This window comes from Zingiber officinale, chromosome 10A (genome assembly GCF_018446385.1).
Source record: "Zingiber officinale cultivar Zhangliang chromosome 10A, Zo_v1.1, whole genome shotgun sequence".
In the NCBI taxonomy this organism is placed as follows: domain Eukaryota; kingdom Viridiplantae; phylum Streptophyta; class Magnoliopsida; order Zingiberales; family Zingiberaceae; genus Zingiber; species Zingiber officinale.
The window spans coordinates 58345558-58367542 of record NC_056004.1 but is presented as its reverse complement, the minus strand read 5'-3'; the positions used below and the strand labels follow the sequence as shown (position 1 = coordinate 58367542).

The window sequence follows — 21985 nt, the reverse complement described above, 5'->3', positions numbered from 1 at the left end:
AGATACAAAGGATGCTAAAACTGAAATTCTAAAAAGAAAAGCTACACATGCTCATCTAATAGCAAAGCACTAAAATAATCTGCATACTCATGATATACAAGAATAAATCTGCATGCTGGAAATAAAGCTAATCATGCTTAATAAACTCATAAGGAAAGCAAATGAAAACCAATACTGTATGCTTAGAATTATAAGAGCTAAACTTTGCTAGTTCTAAACATAGGTGATACTTGTTTCATTTACTTATAGCCTTATACTTAAAATTAATATTTAACTTTCTTCTTCTCTCTCTTGGGCCCAAGCTTAGTACCAAATGCGCGCTCTCTAATAAAGACTGAGGTATTGAGCCTCCAGTCCTATGAGGGTAAAGACCTTGGTCTTACCAAGGCCAAGACCTTGGAATTGGTCACCTGGATTTGTTTAACGACAACCTTGGAAGTCGGGTACTAGCCTCTTACTTTAAATTACTTGTTATCTTTTCTAACTAGACCTTGGTCTTTTTCTCTACTCATAACTTCTCATAATCCCCTAATAGAGCTTACTAGAACACTGTAAGTATGTCTAAGAAGTAGAGAATTGCAACTAACTGAGCATGCTATAAAAATGAAGCAAAGCTAATCAAACTACAAGATAAGCTTAATAGCTGTTCATGTTCAAGAAACCAAGAAACTAACACTACGTACTTTAAATAAAGGTTGTTCTTGCCTTTTTGAGTAGCAAGGAAAATGCTAAACTCATTCTAACTAAATAAAGGGAGGTTCTTGCCCTTTGAGTAGCAAGGAAAATGTTATTCATGCTTATTTAATGGCACAGAAAATCTAGGCTACATGCACAAAATGAGAAGCTGTGCAGGTTCAGAAAGTAGCATAAGTTCTGTAATTGCATGCTCTAAAATAAACTGCCCGTGCACATCTAACAGTAAAGGAGAGTTGCTCATGTTGTTCTCATTAACATAAAATCTAAGTTGCATGCTTGGAACAAGAAGGCAGTGGAATAAGAAGCAGTTCACGTTTGGTACAGTAGCAAGGAAACTTGATTCTGAACCTGCATTTACTAAAGGTGAAAGACAAAAATTTAAATCTGCATTCTCATCCTAAAGACCATTCCTGTCCATTGTTTAACAAGAAGATTCTACTTGAAATGCTTAAGGAAATCTAAGTTTCTGCACTGCTACTGCATATGGTACTAGCCTACTGCTAATACAAAGCATAAGGAAAAGAAACAACAGAATTTCTACTGCTATCAAAACTAACACGTGATATACTAAACACATGTTGTTCATGTCCAGTTAATTGCATATGAACTAAAATCTGCAAAGCTAACATAAAATGAAATACTTAAACACATGCTAAATCCATTCAAATCCCTTCTCATCTTCATTATCAAACTCACGGCAGCAAACCCAAAAGCACCGCCCCTTTATAGCATGCTTCGAAAAGAGATAAGAAGAAACAAAAATCTGAAACTACTCCTACCGCAGGTGAGTAGTACTTACAGCGGTTTGCTTGGACTTACAACCGAGAGAGAGATCTAGGGTTCGGAGACTTGCAACTCTCGGCCTCTTCTTGTGCCTGCGCGTTCACCTTGCCGAGAGGAGCTTGGATTTGTGAAGAACCCGCGTATAAGGGTGCTCGCCGGCCGCCGGAGTCGCCTAGGTACTTGCTGTGTTTTCGCCTGAGAAAGGGAAACGCCGTCGCTCGCGAAGAGGAGAAGGGGAAAATTTTGAGTTACGGTAAGAAGAAAAAAGTTAAGTCCTCTTTTATCACTAGGGTTTTATTATCTAACTACTGTTTAAATATATTTCGTTCCATATTCATTCACAAAGCGTTTGCGGAACAGTTGGCTAGCTGGGTTCGGTTAAGGTTTGGTTCGGGTCCAAGGTCTTCGGTTCAAACCTCGGCTTGGACATTTTTTTGTCGAAACTTCTTTCGTTTAGTAAAAATACCAAACGACCTCCAAAAATTACGTAAAAATACTCTAAAAATTTCTAAAAATCTCTAGAATATTTCTAAAGCATTTCCAAATATTTTTAAGAACTTTTGGAACTTAAAACAAGGAAATTTGGGTCGTTACAATCCCCCATACCTTATTAAAAGTTCGTCTTCGAACTTAGAATAGTTCTGGATATTTCTGTCTCATACTGTCATCACGCTCCCAAGTGACTTCCTCGTGCTTCTGGTTCTGCAAGATGACCTTCACTAGTGGTACTTCTTTATTTCTTAGTTTCTTAACTTCTCTGTCCACTATCTGTGTAGGTCTGCTCTCATAGCTAAGATCCTCCTGAATCTTCACTGACTGAGGCTCAATGACTTGGCTAGGTTCATGGAGACACTTCTTTAGCATGGAGACATGAAATACATTATGTATTGCTGACATGTCTTGTGGTAAGTCCAGCTTGTAAGCTACTTTCCCAATCCTCTCTATGATCAGGTAAGGTCCTATATAGCGAGGACTTAATTTTCCCTTCTTGCCAAATCTCATCACTCCCTTCATAGGAGTGACCTTGAGAAAGACTGAATCTCCTACTTGAAATTCTAGTGGCCTACGGCGTGTGTCAGTATAACTCTTCTGTCTACTCTAGGCAGTCTCAATTCTCTGTCTGATTTTATGGATAGCCTAAGTGGTCTCATCTATCATCTCTTTCTGGATGCCCAGCTCTACTTCCATTTCTTTTCTCTCACCTTCTTCTTGCCAGCAAATAGGTGATCTATACTTCCTGCCATACAACGCCTCATATGGTGCCATCTTGATGGTGGCCTGATAGCTGTTGTTGTAGGCAAATTCAGCTAAGCACAGATACTTGCACCAACTTCCCTTGAAATCCAGTGCACCAGCCCTGAGCATATCTTCTAAGATATGATTTACTCGCTCTGTCTGTCTGTCAGTCTGAGGATGGAAGGTTGTGCTGAACTTGAGTTTGGTGCCTAGTGCAGTCTGAACACACTCCCAAAAGTGAGAGGTGAAGCACCCATCTCTATCAGAAACAATAGATTTAGGATCTCCATGAAGTCTATCACTTCCTTGATGTACAGTTGTGTCAACTGCTCTATAGAATAGGACACCTTGATGGCTAAGAAATGAGCAGACTTGGTCAATCTGTCCACTATTACCCATATTGCATCATATACATTTATAGTTCTTGGAAGACCTGTTATGAAGTCCATGGATATGTCTTCCCACTTCCACTCTGGTATCGGGAGAGGTTGTAACATTCCTCCTCGTCTCTGGTGTTCTGCTTTGACTCTCTGGCATGTCGGGCAGGTACTGACATATCTAGTAATGTTTTTCTTGAGTCCAGACCACCAGAACCTCTGCTTCAAGTCTTGATACATCTTGGTGGAACCAGGATGCATGGAGTGAGTACTATGAGCTTCCTCCAGGATTTTCTTTCTTAGTCCTTCATCATTAGGGACACAAAGGTAGTTCCCCTGATAGAGAATTCCACTATCTGATACTCGAAACTCTGAATTTCCTTCTTCTTGTATCCCTTGCTTGATCTTTTGGATATCTGGATCTTCACATTACTTTCTCTGTATATCCTCAAGCAGGGTTGACTCTAAGGTCAATGCAGAGATTTGCCCATAAATAATTTCAACTCCAAAGTATGACAACTCTTTCTGCAGTGGCAGGGCTAATGATGACAAGGACATCAGGAAAGCACTGGACTTTCTGCTTAGTGCATCTGCCACTTTGTTAGCTTTACCTGGGTGGTAGAGGATTTCACAGTCATAGTCTTTGACCAACTCCAGCCACCTACGCTGTCTCATGTTTAAATCTTTCTGGGTGAAGAAATACTTTAAACTCTGATGGTCTGTGAAGATTCTGCATTAGACTCCATACAAGTAATGTCGCCAGAGTTTCAGTGCAAAGACCACAGCTGCCAGCTCAAGATTATGAGTGGGGTAATTCTTCTCATAATCTTTGAGTTGTCTGAAAGCATAAGCTATAACTTTTCCTTCTTGCATGAGAACAACTCCTAGACCCATCTTGGAGGCATCACTGTAGATGTCAAAACTCTTGTCACTAGCTGGAACAGTCAGAATGGGAGCACTGGTCAGTCTCTTCTTCAGCTCTTGAAAGCTCTGCTCATATTTGTCTGACCATTCAAACTTCTTGTTCTTTCTGGTCAGGGCTGTTAGTGGAGAGGCTATCTTGGAAAAGTCCTCCACGAATTTTTTGTAATATCCAGCTAGACCAAGGAAGCTTCTGATCTCCCTGACGTTCTTGGGTCTATGCCAATCGTTGACTGCTTCTATTTTGGCAGGATCCACTTGGATACCTTCTTTAGAAACGATGTGACCTAGAAACGCCACCTGATTTAACCAGAATTCGCACTTTGAGAATTTAGCATAAAGTTGTTTCTGCTGTAGGGTCTGCAGTACTATTCTCAAGTGTGTGTCATGCTCCTCGGGGGTACTTGAATAGACTAGAATGTCGTCCATGAATACGATGAAAAATTTGTCAAGGTATTCTCTGAACACTCTGTTCATTAAGTCCATGAACACCGCTGGTGCATTAGTCACACCAAAAGGCATGACTACAAACTCGTAGTATCCGTATCTGGTCCTGAAAGCCGTTCTGGGTATATCCCTTTCTTTCACTTTCAGCTGATGGTACCCAGAGCGCAGGTCTATCTTTGAGAATACTGTTGCCCCTCTCAACTGATCAAATAAGTCGTCAATCCTGGGAAGGGGGTACTTGTTCTTGATTGTCACTTGATTCAGAGCTCTATAATCTATGGACATCTGCATAGATCCGTCCTTCTTCTTGACAAACAACACAGGAGCTCCCCAAGGTGCGTGACTAGGGCGGATGAAGCATTTGTCAAGTAGCTCCTGAAGTTGCTCTTGCAACTCTTTCAGCTCTGCTGGAGACATGCGATACGGAGCTTTTGAAATTGGACTGGTACCAAGAACCAATTCAATCTCAAACTCCACTTCTCTGTTGGGAGGCAGTCCAGGTAGCTCTTCCAGAAATACTTCTGGATACTCGCATACTACCCGAACATCCTCCTGCTTGAGTCCTTTCTGTTCTTCTGCATTTACTATGTATGCAAGAAAACCAGCACACCCTTTAGCTAACATCTGGTGAGCTGCCAGAGAAGAGAGAAGTTTCTGGGTCTTCTTCCTTGGCACTCCCGTGAATTCAAAAGGTGGTTCACCCTCTGGACTGAAGATTACTTTCCTACTGCGGCAGTCTACTGAAGCACTACACTTGCTGAGGAAATCCATACCCAAAATGATATCGAAATCTTGCATGGCGAGGAATACCAGGCTAACATATAGTTCTCGGTCTGCAATTCTGACCAGTACAACTCGAAGCCACTGATTGGACTCCATGACTTCCCTAGAAGGTAGGGTCGTCAAGAACTTGATGTTCATACTCTCTGTAGGCACCTGTAATTTACTGGCAAAGGGTACTGATACGAAAGAATAGGTCGCTCTAGTATCAAATAGTACAGTAGCTAAATGCTGAAAAATAACTACTTGACCTGTTACAACCGTGGAGGCGCTAGCAGCTTCCTCTTTGGTGAGGGAGAATACTCTGGCACTATCAAAGGCTGGAATTGGTGGAGCTTCCAACCTTCCCTGACTAATATAAGGCCCCTCTAGTGTTGCTTCCATGTGATATAACTGTGCAAGCTTGCCTCCATATTGCACTGGCTGTGGCTGAGGTGCTTTGAGCTTGTTAGGACATTCTTTAGCCATGTGTCCTTCCTTACCACAGGAATAACATTCAGTCTTACCCAAAAGACAGGCTCCTAGATGTGTTCCCCCACATTTGGGACAGGGAGGGAACTTGGTCTGCTTGTTTACTGGTCCTCCCTTCTGGTTACTTCCTGAGTTCCACTGCTTTCTTTTACTACCCTTGCCTTTCCAGTTCTGTTTACTTGACTGGGATTTCTGGCTCCCCACTGTCTTGTCCTCTATCTTCATTGGCTTGTGCTGCGCTCATTGTGCTTTGATGCCATTCAAGTAGTGCTCAGCAATTAATGCCCTACTGATCAACTCTTCACCAGTCTGGGGCCGGTGAGCTCCACTGCTCACATTCAGTGCTATCTGTGGTCTCAGCATTCTGAGCATCAGTCTGACTCGCTCCTTCTCTGTACTTACCAGCTTTGGGCAAAGACGAGCTAGTCTGTTGAACTTCTTGGTTGCTTCTTCCACTGACAGGTCACCTTGTTTGAACTCTATAAATTCCTCATAGTGCTTGTGGGTGATTTGTAGGTGGAAGAACTCTTCATAAAACTCTGAATGAAAATCAGCCCAGCTCATCTGATTGGCTGCCCTCTTGGTCTTTATCCTCTCCCACCACATACGAGCATCTCCTGACAAGCAGAAAGAGGTGCACTTGACCTTCTTGACTTCTGGCCAGTCAAGAAGCTCCATTGTGCTCTCCAGTGTTTTGAACCAAGCCTGGGCATCCCAGGGCTCAGTCGTGCCTGAGAAGCTCTCTGGTTTCAATTTCAGCCACTGTAAGAGATAAGCTTCTTGTCTCTGAGGTACTGTGACGACTCTCTGGGCAGCTAGTGGAACCTCAGTTACCACTGGAATCTTCGCAGTGACAGCTGGGGGAGGGGGAGGAACTGATTGTTGATTTGCCATCAGATTGGCAATTACTTGTTGCTGCTCTGCTATTTGTTTCTGGAGTTGAGCAACAACTTCAGAGAGATTGGGCTCAGTTGAGCCTGGGCCTTCGTTCTCTTGATCCTGGTCCTCAGTACGAGCGGTACGTGGACGCCCTCTTCTTGCCATCTAATTATGCAAGGAAAAAGGCTTGATATCATCTCTATCCTTTCTAAACAAACATATGTATGAATAAAGAAAACTAAACTTCTATCTTACTAAAGCGCATATATATAAGCAATTACTCTCTACTCCAAATAATAAAGAAAGCATAAAAGGAAAAACTTAAATACTTTCTTACTTGAAGACGGCAAGGTTGATGCTGATGTGTGTGTGATGCTGGAGAATGGGAACTGCTCTGATACCAACTGTAACGACCCACCTTCCTCGCTACTCTCTAAAGGTGGTCGTTACTTAACTATTACTCTACTTACTAGTGTTACTTATGCTATTATTAGTAATACTTAAATTTATCACGATCCTAGAGAAGTTCCTATCGAAAAATTTCGGCAGAGCCTCCCCTGTACCGGTGATAATAATCATCAATATATGCAAAATAAACCATCATCCACATGCAACTGGTATACATATACTTCACAACCACGCAGTAATAAGACACAACAACTTTAAAAAAAACTATTCTAGCAATAGCAAATGAATAATGCTCCAACAGTGGGAAACAACCAAACTAACAATGTGGAATAGACTCAATTAGCAACATAAGAAAAAGAAAACAACTCTTTAACAATCTCAACTTCTCTAATAACATTAGAGAAGGACTCTAAACAACTTCTTAGCCAAGTCCCGAGACTTTCATAGTTCAACATCACACACCATCCATCACGTATCCTCCTTGTCGCCTTCCTCTTTATACTTTAGCTTTTCCTTTATCTGTAGTAGGAGGAAAATAAATCTGTAAGCGAAATGCTTAGTAAGTACTAAACTATCTCACAAAAACTCGAAAGTGCATAAGATACAAAGGATGCTAAAACTGAAATGCTAAAAAGAAAAGCTACACATGCTCATCTAATAGCAAAGCACTAAAATAATCTGCATACTCATGATATACAAGAATAAATCTGCATGCTGGAAATAAAGCTAATCATGCTCAATAAACTTATAAGGAAAGCAAATGAAAGTCAATATTGTATGCTTAGAATTATAAGAGCTAAACTTTGATAGTTCTAAACATAGGTGATACTTGTTTCATTTACTTATAGCCTTATACTTGAAATTAATATTTAACTTTCTTCTTCTCTTTCTTGGGCCCAGGCTTAGTACCAAATGCGCGCTCTCTAATAGAGACTGAGGTAGCAAGCCTCCAGTCCTATGAGGGTAAAGACCTTGGTCTTACCAGGACCAAGACCTTGGAATTGGTCACCTGGATTTGTTTAACGACAACCTTGGAAGTCGGGTACTAGCCTCTTACTTTAAATTACTTGTTATCTTTTCTAACTATACCTTGGTCTTTTTCTCTACTCATAACTTCTCATAATCCCCTAATAGAGCTTACTAGAACACTGTAAGTATGTCTAACAAGTAGAGAATTGCAACTAACTGAGCATGCTATAAAAATGAAGCAAAGCCAATCAAACTACAAGATAAGCTTAATAGCTATTCATGTTCAAGAAACTAAGAAATAACACTACGTACTTTAAATAAAGGTTGTTCTTGCCTTTTTGAGTAGCAAGGAAAATGCTAAACTCATTCTAACTAAATAAAGGGTTGTTCTTGCCCTTTGAGTAGCAAGGAAAATGCTATTCATGCTTATTTAATGGAACATAAAATCTAGGCTACAAGCACAAAATGAGAAGCTATGCAGGTTCAGAAAGTAGCATAAGTTCTCTAATTGCATGCTCTAAAATAAACTGCCCGTGCACATCTAACAGTAAAGGAGAGTTGCTCATGTTATTCTCATTAACAGAAAATCTAAGTTGCATGCTTGGAACAAGAAGGCAGTGGAATAAGAAGCAGTTCACGTTTGGTACAGTAGCAAGGAAACTCGATTCTGAACCTGCATTTACTAAAGGTGAAAGACAAAAATTTAAATCTGCATTCTCATCCTAAAGACCATTCCTGTCCATTGTTTAACAAGAAGATTCTACTTGAAATGCTTAAGGAAATCTAAGTTTCTGCACTGCTACTGCATATAGTACTAGCCTACTGCCAATACAAAGCATAAGGAAAAGAAACAACAGAATTTCTGCTGCTATCAAAACTAACACGTGATATACTAAACACATGCTGTTCATGTCTAGTTAATTGCATATGAACTAAAATCTGCAAAGCTAACATAAAATGAAATACTTAAACACATGCTAAATCCATTCAAATCCCTTCTCATCTTCTTTATCAAACTCACGGCAGCAAACCCAAAAGCACCGCCCCTTTATATCATGCTTCGAAAAGAGATAAGAAGAAACAAAAATCTGAAACTACTTCTACCGCAGGTGAGTAGTACTTACAGCGGTTTGCTTGGACTTACAACCGAGAGAGAGATCTAGGGTTCGGAGACTTGCAACTCTCGGCCTCTTCTTGTGCCCGCACGTTCACCTTGCCGAGAGGAGCTCGGATCTATGAAGAATTCATGGAGAAGGGTGCTCGCCCGTCGCCGGAGTCGCCTAGGTACTTGCTGCGTTTTCGCCCGAGAAAGGGAAACGCCGTCGCTCGTGAAGAGGAGAAGGGGAAAATTTCGGGTTACGGTAAGAAGAAAAAACTTAAGTCCTCTTTTATCACTAGGGTTTTTATTATCTAACTACTGTTTAAATATATTTCGTTTCATATTCATTCATAAAGCATTTGTGGAACATTTGGCTAGCTGGGTTTGGTTTAGGTTTGGTTCGGGTCCGAGGTCTTCGGTTCGAACCTCGGCTTGGACATTTTTTTGTCGAAACTTCTTTCGTTTAGTAAAAATACCAAACGACCTCCAAAAATTACGTAAAAATACTCTAAAAATTTCTAAAAATCTCTAGAATATTTCTAAAGCATTTCCAAATATTTTTAAGAACTTTTGGAACTTAAAACAAGGAAATTTGGGTCGTTACAAGTATAGTTGAAAATATGAATTGCTAAACAACCTTAGTGAGAAAGCAAATGCACGAAAAATAGAACTTGAGTCCAGTTAGTCATTTACATCTCCTTCGACTAGACTTGAAGGGGAGGCAAGTGATACGGGTTATAGTGAGCGAATCTCAAAGATGATGTAGTGGTCAAAGTCAAGATAAGGCGGGGGTCAAAGTCAGAATGAGAGAGTGTCTCCCATATGACTTTGTTGATCACCCCGCGTTAAAACTCTAGGGTCCTCCCTGGGTGGTTACAAAGTAGCACGCTCAAATAAAGTCGATCGATCGTAAAGTCGGTCAGATATAAGGACTCCAGTATTTTACTCTAGAAGTCAGGAAATAGTGTACCAGATTAGTCAATTAGCCGACCAAGTGCAAGGGAGCTTGGCCAGGTGAGAACCCAATCGAGCTCTAATCACTTAGGCCTTCTGAAAACCTCATAGTCAGTAGGGTAAAGATCGAGCAGGCTTAAGGATACTTGGCCTTATAAGACTTTTAATGTAAGACTGACCGGACAAAGGCCGGTCGAACATAAGGCTCTCCATGTGTGCCTAGCCAGTAAAGACCGGTTGGGCTTAAGGACACTTGGCCTTATAAGGCTACTAATCTAAGACTAGCCGGGCAAAGGCAGGTCAAATATAAGGCTCTCTGTGTACGCTTGACTAGGTAAAGACCGTGCGGCCATAAGGACACTTGACCTTATAAAACTCTTAATATAAGACTGATTGAATAAAGGTCGATCAAACATAAGGTTTTCTATATACACCCAGCCGGATAAAGATCGGGTGCGCTTAAAGACACTTGGCCTTACAAAACTCTTGGTATAAGACTAATCAGACAAAGGCTGATCAAACATAAGGCTCTCTGTGTACGCTCGGCTGGGTAGAGACCAAACAAGTTTAAAGACACTTGGCCTTATAAATTTCCTAGTATAAGATCGGTCGGACGAAGGCCGATCAAACATAAAGCTATTGGTGTATGCCCGTTCGGGCAAACACCGGACATCATTAAAGGTACTTATCCTTAGGAAACTCTGTATATCCGCTCGGTCAGGTACAGGTCGATTAAGTTTAAGTTACCTAATGTCACATTGTCCCTAAAATAAAGCTATAACATACATGATCTATCATATGACTTCTTGAATGATATTTTGGTATATTGTGGGCACTATATTAGTATCTGAACAGATCTCTATAGTATTTAACATATGACAGAGCAGATTGATATAATAGCAAGCAATTCGGCTGGCCTTGTGGACCGTCCAATATACATTTAGCAAACAAGTAGCAAACAACATTTTAATAGCCTGTCATAGTTGTTCGGAAATATTCCTTTGGAACCTCTGTTGGAGGCTATCTTGTTTCCCATCGGTGATTCATCTATAACGACATCCTCCTCCAATGACTTCAGAAAAGGTTTAAGTTATAAACGACAAAAGAGGTACATCTGTGGATACAAAAAAGATTCCTTGAAAGCTATTCAAGGAACAACCTAACAAACTCTGACACATGAAGTCACCTCATGATCACGAAGATTGTGAGAGCTGGTATAAAAAGGGGGGTCCTCTCCATTGGTGAGGTACATAATTTTCACATCTGAGACCTTCATTCGGACATTCACTACCGTTCTTCTTCCACTTGTGAGACAACTGTACTGATTTGAGCGTCGAAGAAACTTGTCAGGGGCCCCCTCCCTGGTCTTTGGTCACTAATGCTTTATTGGATCGTCTAGTGGAGTACAAGATCATTGAGGAGCTTCATCCCAGATCGGAGAGTCAACTATCTATCAATAAACCATCCACCTGAGCTAACGTGCCATCTCCTCAGCCTTCAGATAAGATCAGGTACGATGCTAGGAAAAGTAGATTGAAAATACTGTTGATAAGATGTCTTCTAAATAATTGTTGACCAACACCTAGGCTTTTAGATCCTTAAGTCAACCAAAAATTCATAAACTCTTAGACACATATGTATGTCTTCCTTGTGGGTAACAAGGATATCTTAAAAAGTGTCAGGTTAAGGGAAAGATCCTCTTGAAAGACACATTTTGAAAAGAAGTTCAAAATAAAATATTTTTGACGATTTTTGAAAATTTTATATTTTGAAAATATAGTTTCAACATAACTTATTTTCTTCTCAAAATTCTTTTAAAAATATCCTTCAAAATCATCTTTAGAGAAGATTTTGAAAAATTATGTTTTGAAAACTATCCCAAAAATTTCTTTGAAAAATTATGTTTTAAATATTTTTGAAATTACCTTTGAAATATTTCTTTTAAAATTGCACTTTGAAAATTACTATACAAAATTCCTTGAAAATCAATTTTATAATATTTTGAAAATACATGTGTGCAACAAAGAAATTTTTGAAAAATATCAAGAAAGTTATTCAAAATCAGTTTGAAAATTATTTTTATTTGAAAATGTCTTCTTTTAAAATATCTTTATGTTTTGGCAAATATATTTTGAAAATTACTTTTGGAAATTTTTATCTTCAAATATTCTCTTTTGAAAATATAGTTTCAACATAACTTATTTTCTTCTCAAAATTTTTTTGAAAAAATTCTTCAAAATCATGCTTTAGAAAATATTTTGAAAATTTATGTTTTGAAAAACATTTTAAAAATTTATTTGAAATTTTATGTTATAATATTTTTGAAAATACCTTCAAAAATATTTCTTTTGAAATGCCACTTTGAAAATTACTATACAAAATTTATGAAAATCAATTTTACAATATTTTGAAAATACATGTGTGCAACAAAGAAATTTTTAAAAAATGTCTAGAAATTTATTCAAAATCAGTTTGAAAATTATTTATATTTGAAAATGTCTTATTTTAAAATATCTTTATATTTTGGCAAATATATTTTGAAAATATTTAAAAGTACTTTTGAAAAGTTTATGAAAACTCCTTGAAAATAATTTTTAAAATGATGTTTGAAAAGGGATGTTTCAAAACGAAATTAAAAAATTAAAAACTCTAATTTTTCTTTCAAAGGGTAAGGAAGATGTCATTTTACCTAAGGATTATTTAACATATATTGTTAGTACAAAACAAAGGAATTACTTAGGATTTAAGAAGTTAGTACTCTTTGGATGTACGCCAAAAGGGGAGAAAAAAATTTTAAGTTAGAAATCCTAATTATTTCTATTTGGGCATAAGACTTGATAAGTTGGATTATATACTTAGCCTAATTTAAACATATTGTCAAACATCAAAAGGGGGAAGATTGTTGGTGCAATCGAACTCTAAGGTTTAGGTTTTGATGTTTGTTTGATAATATGTTTATTGAAGTCTAGTCAGGCCAAGGTTGATCAGATGACTAGCAAAGGGGTGAGAAAACTTGGAGGAGTGAACTCAAGCAAAGTAAAAGTCCTAGTGAGTGAAGCTAGACCCTAGTAAGTGAAGCTAGGTAGTGGAAAATCCTAGGGGGAGGTAACCCTAGATAATAAGAAGTCTTCGAGAAGTGAACTCCAATCAAGTTTCATGGAAAGGTTTCCCAGTCAATCGTGCACATTCGGTCGGACCAGCAGATTTTTGTAAACCTAAGTATAGTTTTACCAATACTATTTTGCATTACTATTATTATTGTTGTGCTAATATAGTATTGTATAAAAATTCTTAGTGGATCAAGCCATCAAACACTAAGTAGAGGACCAAAAGTTTGTCATATGGTAAGTGAGGTAATCTCCTGGAGTGAGTGCAGTGAGGTCTTGTCTTAGTAGGGACAAACTTTAAGGATGATCCAAATGAAGAAGCAAGGAGGTTTCTATGTTGAGATCAAGATAGTCCTAACTATCATACTATTCATGCAAATATCTATTCTAACTTTGTTTTGCAGGATAAATGTTATATTTGTTCTAACTTTGTTTTACAGGTGTTTCGTCGACTGAAAAATAGGTTCAGTCGAAGGATCCTCAGTTTATTGAGTCAATGGAACAAAGTGATCAGTTGACGGATCAAGCTCATTCAACAGGTCAAAACAGAGAAACAAGGAAAGTGAGGTTCGATCGACAGATAAGTTGGATCTATCGATAAAACAACTTGATTTATGAAATCAGGTGAATCGAAACACAGGATACAAGGAAGGAGCAGATGTTTTGTCGAAGGATTAGCTTGATCAATCAACAAAACAATGAGATTTCAAGGATCAGACGGATCAGGTCACATAAAATAGGGAAGTAACAAGGATTAGTCAATGGATAGGCTTATCAGTCGACAGATAGGATCATTTAATGGATAGGCTTATCAGTCGACAGATAAGATCAGTCGATGGAATTATTTATCCATTGACTGAATAAAGCCTATAAAAGGAGGCCTTGGAATCTGAGTTGCTAAAAACTTCTCTGTTTGAATCAATTCAACCTGTGCTTCATTCCATTGCTACTACACGTGCAAGCTTTGTTCCTACAATGCTAGAAAGCTCAATGACAACCAACACTTCATCCTATTTAATTGTTGTTGATATACTATACTTTCATTTCATAATAATGTTGCTTATACTATCATTCATTTAGTGGATTGTCCAACAAAGGTGATCAAGGATCGTGGGCCTTGGAGTAAGAGTTGGCTAGGCTCTGAATCAAGTGAAAAAAGAGGTTGTCTTTTGTCTTTATTTATTTATTTTATTCCACAATATACTCGAGTTTTTTGAAAAGTTTTGTTAAAGAAAAGAAAAGTTTTTAAGCGATGAGATTTAACCCCCTCCCCCTCTCTCATTCTCAACGGTGCTACAGTTATATTACCATAGAATAGTGTGCCACCAGTATTCCCCACTGTTGGATGCTTCCTCCCTGTTGCTAATTTCCAGCCACCGGACAGATCTTTCGGCAACTAAATAGTAGGCAAACCACTATTGTGCCACCGGAACAGTAGCCTAAAGGGTTGGACCCTTTCCTTGCTTTGTGCCGCCAAGTTGCCCTTGCCACTGGGCACAAAGTCAAGCTAGTGTTTCCTATCTCAAATGGCATCATCTCTTCATGTGTCTAGTACCAAATCAGAGATGAAGACATATTGTCACGCCCCAGAGGAGTCCCTACCGATAAAATTTCGGCAACATCTCTCCTATACCCGTGACAATATGAATCATATATACATACACAACTATATACATCAACATATAAACATATTCAACAGCTCACACGGCTAGATATAAGCACAACCACGTAGTTTATAAGCATCCCACACGGCTGAAACAAAAGAACACAACCACATAGTTTATAAGCAGCCCACATGGTCGAAAGTAAACACAGCGGAAATTACAAAGAAAATATATGAATGTAAAACCAACCAAAACAATTACCCAAAATACCTGCAATCACTAGACTAGGCTCCAAAATCCACATCAACTTGTCACAATGCAAACTCGCGAAAGCACTATACCATCCAAACAGAAAATAAGACCAAAAAGAAAAACTGTCCTTGAATGTGACATGGGGCTGGTAGCCAGGACTCTCCCAAGCATCCTTGATTCATCTACCTACTACCTAGCGAAAGAAAAATCATGTTGTGGGGTGGTGAGTGTTGGGACTCAGCGGGTAAAGGAAAGATAGTGCATGAACATAATATACAAATAGAAAGTACCAACAGTATACAGTCTCATAAGGGAATAGCAGACACTAGAATAAAATCACAATAAATGTTCGTACCTATAACCATATCCTAGGCTAGTAATAGAAGATCAGGAGTAATACCGATCGACTACTAAACTGTTCATCACTACGAAGGTTTCATGTGAGGTAAAGACATTCTATCAATAAGTAAACCAGAGTCGAACAACATGCGATCAATACATATATAGCTCAACAAGTACGAATGTATCACATGACAAAAAGAACAACTGTAAACATAAGAAAGCAACAGCAAAGAAATAATAGCATAGGCAGGTATAATAATAATAAGATTGTATGCACTGATGGTCACTCACGCCCACCCCTCTGCACCATGACCCATGTATGGTCGAGAGGCCGGGTCAGTGACAAACTGTACAACACTCCAGCTACTACTCTCTCGAGTGGCCGAGTGGACAGTTGCATAGTAGCTAACTAGTTACATCTGTGACGGGGGTCTTTGTTGCTCGCAACTCCTCTACTCATGAGTGAGCGAGTGGGGCCACGACAGGACAAGCAGCATCTGCTCCAGCTACCACTCTCTCGAGTGGCCAAGCATGCGGCCCTGGTCAATGACTCTCTCGACCGTAAGGGAGAATTTGTCGTTGACATGCATGCAATGATATGATGCGCAAAATACAACAGTCATCATATACTTATAAATAGGAATCAGGTATGCTACATGAAGCCAGTATGCTCAATACGGTACATAAATAAACAACAATCAAAGCATACAAGGTTGGTATCTAATATCTACTAAATATCATAAATGACAACTAGAGACTGTATGGATATAGAAATGAATAACTCAAAGGTTTGAGTGGAACTATCAAGCACGGGAAATATTACAAGTAGAGTCAAGGTAAAGTAGTCCTTATCCAAAAATAATAGCTCATGCACCAAGTTCCAAAGAACTAAAGAGAGTCAAAGTAAGAAGTACCCGCCTTAAATGTAGATCAAGCTAAACAATCCCCCGCATCGAAGTGCTCATCTCGAAACAACGTCCTGCAAATCATATTCTGTACAATTTAGCTAATTTCATAATCAACATCTAGCTAAACCCAAATCCAATTTAATTAGGGAAAACCCCTAATCCAACTATGAATCTCGATTCACCCAAATCCATTGGTTAAATTAGATTTAACCCAACCTTATCAACTCTTTAATTGATTCATATAGCAATTCATTTACTAATAAGTCAATTCAACATAAATCCAACCCATTACCACTAATTACAATATCAATCCAATGATTCCGATAACAATTATGTACTCATCAAACTACGTCGATTACTCTCAACCATGAATCCATTACCCCATAAACAATCACAATTACATTAGATCTGATATCCCTAAACATTCCATATTCAAATTGGACTACATTAAGCAAGAACAAGCTCCAAAGACTCACCCGAATTTGATGCCCCAGTCGATGGGGAAAATCATTGTCGGAATTAATGGCTGGAGTAAGGTATAATTGCTGATCTACAACACCAATACCCTAAAATGCAAACGACACATTAACCTCTTAGCACAAAACCCAAATTCCAATTCATCCCTTCATTACCTTACTGCTTGTTCCTGCCGGAGGCTCGCTGCTTCTTCCTTGTCTCTTCCAGAGGAGAAACCAGTTGCTTACTGGAATGGATGGTAGCAATGGTGGCTATGATCAACCATGAAGAAGACGTACCAACGGTGGCAACCTCACTATGGCATCAACATCTCCAACCATGTCTCAAGGTCCAAAATCTGACATCCAACCCTTAAAGCTACTGCTAGGATTGAGTGATTACCTCAAATATAGCAATAATCTAGTGATCAACGAAGAAGGTTCTATGGAAAGGCTCGGTGTCAGATTCGGCTTGGCTGTCAACGCCGAGGAGTAGGAGAAACGACGATTGGAGCTCCGTCGAAGGCGACAACGACGCTACCCAAAGCTAGGGCATGACCGATGGTGCAGATGGATAGTGGCCGACTTTGGAGATGCTAGGGCACCAGAATGGGGCAGATATGCTTCAAAATCGAGGGAAGGTCGGTTGCTCAACCTTTGCGATGGCAACGGCTACGACATCGTCGATCTTGCCTTACGTGAAGGAGGTGACAGCGTCGAGCAGTGGCATGGATCAGGAGCCAGAGCATGACTCAATGGGGCTTGCGACGATGGCGTCGATAGAGAGACGATGGGAAAGTCGGTGGCGTCGTCTCCTAGCAACGCGATTGGAAAGCCGACGGCGTTGTCCTCTAGCGACGATGACGGCTATGGCATCATCTGTCGTCATCGATCAGGCCTTTACGGAAGCGGGGGAGGTGGCGATGATGAGTCGAGAAGGGGAGTAGGGCACGAAGGAAGGAAATCGGGTGAGGAGATGTGCGCCAGTGAGGGAAAAGAAAAGGGATCGGGAATTTATACTTAGGTTTTAAATTCATCAAAACCTAAGTTAACTCCTCAATCAACTCCCACATTAATTAGGTATTCTAAATAGGCTTTCTACTAGTCCAATCGATTATCCCCTTAAACGTATCATACGGACTCCATTTAAATGGGAAAAAATTTCTAAAAATTCTTGAAAAATCCAATAAGGTTATGACTTCAATAACCCTTATTATTTAATCGCTGGATTTTACACATATGGCTTAGCAAACCTATCTCAAAGATATCTCAGTGTATATATCAATAGAGACAATCTTTGTGATGATTGCTAGTTGATGTCATTTCCTCTACGTGTCATTCGGCAAGTATAATTTCTTTTATGAAATTTTGTTCTACGACTATGTCTACACATGTGTGCATCCTGTATGTGTATGTTGTGTGTGTTGTAATAATTTAGGAAATTATTATGCTTTTGCTATATGTTTTACGAAAATAAATTTAAAATACACATAGAAACACCCAACACAGGTCATCACTAATATCTCTTGTAGAGACTTTCCAAGTATTGAAGTCTTCACCTATTAAGTTATTTATCCCTCCAATGCATCGAGCCCTTGTCTTGCTCCTTATGTCTTCATTCACACCTTCACTTACATAGTTTACCTTGTTGGTGTTGGGTGCACAACATGTGACCCAGGATTTGAAATATGACTAAGGTTAAAATTAGATTAGTTGTGATATAACTATTTGTGTCGAGTTTACAGGTGCAAGTTACTTGAAAGATGTTAAAATCCTGGTTGTGAACCAAACATTGACTAAGTCCTAGTGGATCTAGGCATCTAGGTCTTGATTGAGAATTAAGCATGAGTCAAGTCTTAGTTGGAGACCAAATAATAAAATTCCTAGTTGACGGTTAGGTGAATCAAGTCCACGTGATTAAAGCTTGGCAGATAAAATTCCTAGCTAGAGGTTAGGTGAATAAAGTCCAAGTGATTAAGGCTTAGAAGATAAAACTCCTAACTGGAAGGCTAGATAAATCAAGTCCAAGTGTGTGAAATTAGCTAGAAGTTGATTGTTTAGTAAAAAGCCCAAGTGTGTAGAATCAGCTGGAAGCTGATTGCTTGGCAAAAAAAAGTCTAAGTGTGTAGAATCAGCTAGAAGCTGATTACTTGATAAAATCAAACTAGACGAGTAGAATCTAGTCAAGAAAGTGAGAGTAACTTCACATTCAATATCATACTCATTACGTGTAATAACTATAAGGAAAGATGTTTGATAGTTCCAAGTAACCAGATGAAATTTGGGGGTGACTGATTGGTGAAAACTCTAGACGAAGGATTTCGAAGGGTCTAATTGACCATTGGGTCAAGGCGACCAGAGCAACTTCTGGGAAACCAAGAGACGACGTTATCAACAATCAGAACAAGGCGGTCAAGATGAAGTTTAACCCCTGCCTAGGCAATCAGAGGATGTACGGGCCACTAAAGAGCTTTGTTAACGTCATCTTATGGATAGAAATTACAGCCACGTCAGCACCTCTACGGTGACCGAGAAGCTTCCAAGAGGCCCGATGAGTCCTATATAAGGAGTTTCGAGGCAGAGCTTGATAATCACTCATCTAATTCACTCTTATTCTTGTGCTCTAAGTGCTTCTTCACCTTCTATGTTATGACACACTGCAACACACACTTCGTTTATGATTGACAACACCTAGAGTAAAAATTTTATTTTCAGTGTTGCCTTAATCTATTTTATTGTGCTTAAATTTTTTAGATTCTTTTTCTATAAGAGTTTCTAAACCTAGGAGAAATTAGAAATAAAAATCACATTTTATATTTGTTGCGTGTTTATACTTCTAATTTGATTGATCATCTCACATGCTTTTATTGCCTTTATCTTACTTGATTAAATCAGTTTAAGTTTAATTTATTTCCGCTGTGCATACTCTGATTGATTTAACTTCTCTAAATTACTGTCCGCTCATATTTAAATTCTTAACTCTATTCAACCTCCTCCTCTAGCATCAATTTTGTTCCTACACACCTACTCGACTTAGTTGCACTCCGATGTTATTCCTCTAATTCTCATCTCATTCTTCTCCAATCTCTATGTACCATGAGCCATTAACCACCTTGGACACCTAAAGTCGACCTGCATTGTTGGTAGATCTACACACTTCACACATATATCAAATATAGCACCAATCCAAACTTTAATTCTTAGTCTAATTTATTAAAATTCTGCATAATTGGAGAAAGCAACAAATATTCCAACTCAAACTTCAAAGCTTACATTATATTAGGTAGTAAACTAACCTCAATTATAGATAGTTTATTGACAATGAAATAATATCTAATGAGACACTCTTGAAAATATTAAGAACAAATACTGAAGTAATTAGGCAAGTGAATGATTCCTATATAACTATCTTAATGTCAATCTTCAACTCTTCTTTGATGCTTTCAAGGTTATATCATCTTAGTATGAGAATCTCACTAATGATTATGTCAACATGTCAGAGAGAGTAAGCTGATGTGTTGTAATAGAAGACATGATGCAGACTAAAGCAACATAATTGAAGGCTTGAAGGGTGTCTAAAGAGAAGCAACCAAGGAAGTTTGAAAGGTGCCTATTTGAGATAAGGGCATCTAAGGTATACAATTAAATGTCTTGTAGTTTAAGGTACTAGAACTTATTGTGTTTCGTACCTATGCTAATAAGAATTGTATTTGATAGAAGAAGAGGACAAAGTTTCATGATAATAATACGTATATATTCCTTTAAAATTTTGTTGGTGCTGGAAGCATCCGACGATCAAACATGTATTTGGATTATGTCAAAGTGTCTAAAGTTAAATTGTCTTGTTATCTAATAAGGTTGATTGAGCTTGCAAAATAGTTCTAAGTTATATTAGGCAAAAGTCCTAGTGGATTCTAGGCAGGTTGAAAACCCTAGGTGGTGGTAACCCTAGATCTTAGGGGCGGTAACCCTAGGTGATGGAAAGTCCTAACTGTGGTTAGGCAGGTGAAAAATCCTAGGGGTGGTAACCCTAGGTCCTAGGGGGTGGTAGCCCTAGGTCATAGGGGGTGGTAACCCTAGATCCTAGGGGGGTGATAACCCTAGGCAGAAAGTTCAGTCGATCTGGAGGACCAATCTGGCAACAGGTAAATTCTCCTAAGAGGAGTAGGTGAGCATGCGTTCCCCAAAGAGGGAACAGTAGGCGTCGATTCGACCTAGAGTTTCGACGAAACTCAAAGTCAGAACCGGGCAGTCAGAGGCTGTCAAACTTCAGTTTATATATATTATTTTATGCCTGAACTAACTTTATTTTATAGAAAATAAGGAGATGAAAAAAGCTTGTCTAGGCACCCGGAAGGGGTCCGAACTCTCGGAACTGGTTCAGACGCCCCGAGCTGGTCCAGGTGCCCAGAGTCGATCCAGGCTCCCAAAACTCAAAAGTTATCGCCAAGCTGATGTGGCGCGTACGAAGTGGCCGAGCCACATGGTCCAAGCGCTCAGAGGGGTTCTGGGTGCCCATAACAACATATAAAAGTAGCTTCGACCAGGAGCTTCACCACAACACAATGAATGACTTTCGCTTCTTCAAGCTGCTCAAAAGACGATCTGACAAAGCCGTAACTCGACTCCGACGACTGGAAGTTATAAATTCTCTGTTCTTAATTGTCGGTATAATTCCATTACTGCATTTAATCATTGTATTTGTAAATCTGTGAATTTATAGTGATTGTCCACCGAAAGCACTCTTACGTGCGGGCCTAGTAGTAAGAGTCATCATAGGCTCTGAACCAAGTAAAATCTTGGTGTTTGTGTTATGTCTTTTTACTTTTCCGCTGATTATTTAATTAAAGTTTTATGAAACGAATGAATTAGCCACGAGCACTATCCACCCCCCCCTCAAGCGCTTTACTATCCTACAATTGGTATCAGAGCGAGGGCATTTCGAATCGGTGAAACCACCATTCAAGTAATCTTTTTCATGGTATTTTTTCAGAGTCAACCGGAATTAGTAAAATTACCGTCTTCCAATTTTTTTTTTCGATCGAATTCTTTCATTTCTCAAAGTCGGTGCAACACCACTCGAGCTCCCCTTTTTAATTCATTATCCCGCACTACTAATCTAAGACCAAGTCTTGGAATAAGTTTTCTTTTTTTTTCTATCGTGCTAGATTTTTAAATGGCCCACCAAGAAAGCTACAGCGCGGCTCACCCACCTCTCTTCTCCGACGAAGATTTTGGATACCAGAAGGGGCGAATGGAGTACTACCTTCAAACCCAACTTGAGATGTGGATGATCA

The 21985-nt window shown here is 39.1% G+C and overlaps 1 long non-coding RNA gene across 1 annotated transcript; it reads right to left on the bottom strand.

Annotated features, from left to right (window-relative positions):
• Nucleotides 1-16238: 16238 nt before the first annotated feature.
• Nucleotides 16239-17667, bottom strand: LOC122026241. Its single transcript, XR_006124075.1, has 3 exons — nucleotides 16866-17667; nucleotides 16710-16799; nucleotides 16239-16304 (listed from the first exon to the last, which is right to left on the bottom strand). It is a non-coding gene; the product is annotated as an uncharacterized LOC122026241 (long non-coding RNA).
• Between the last annotated feature and the right edge of the window lie 4318 nt (nucleotides 17668-21985).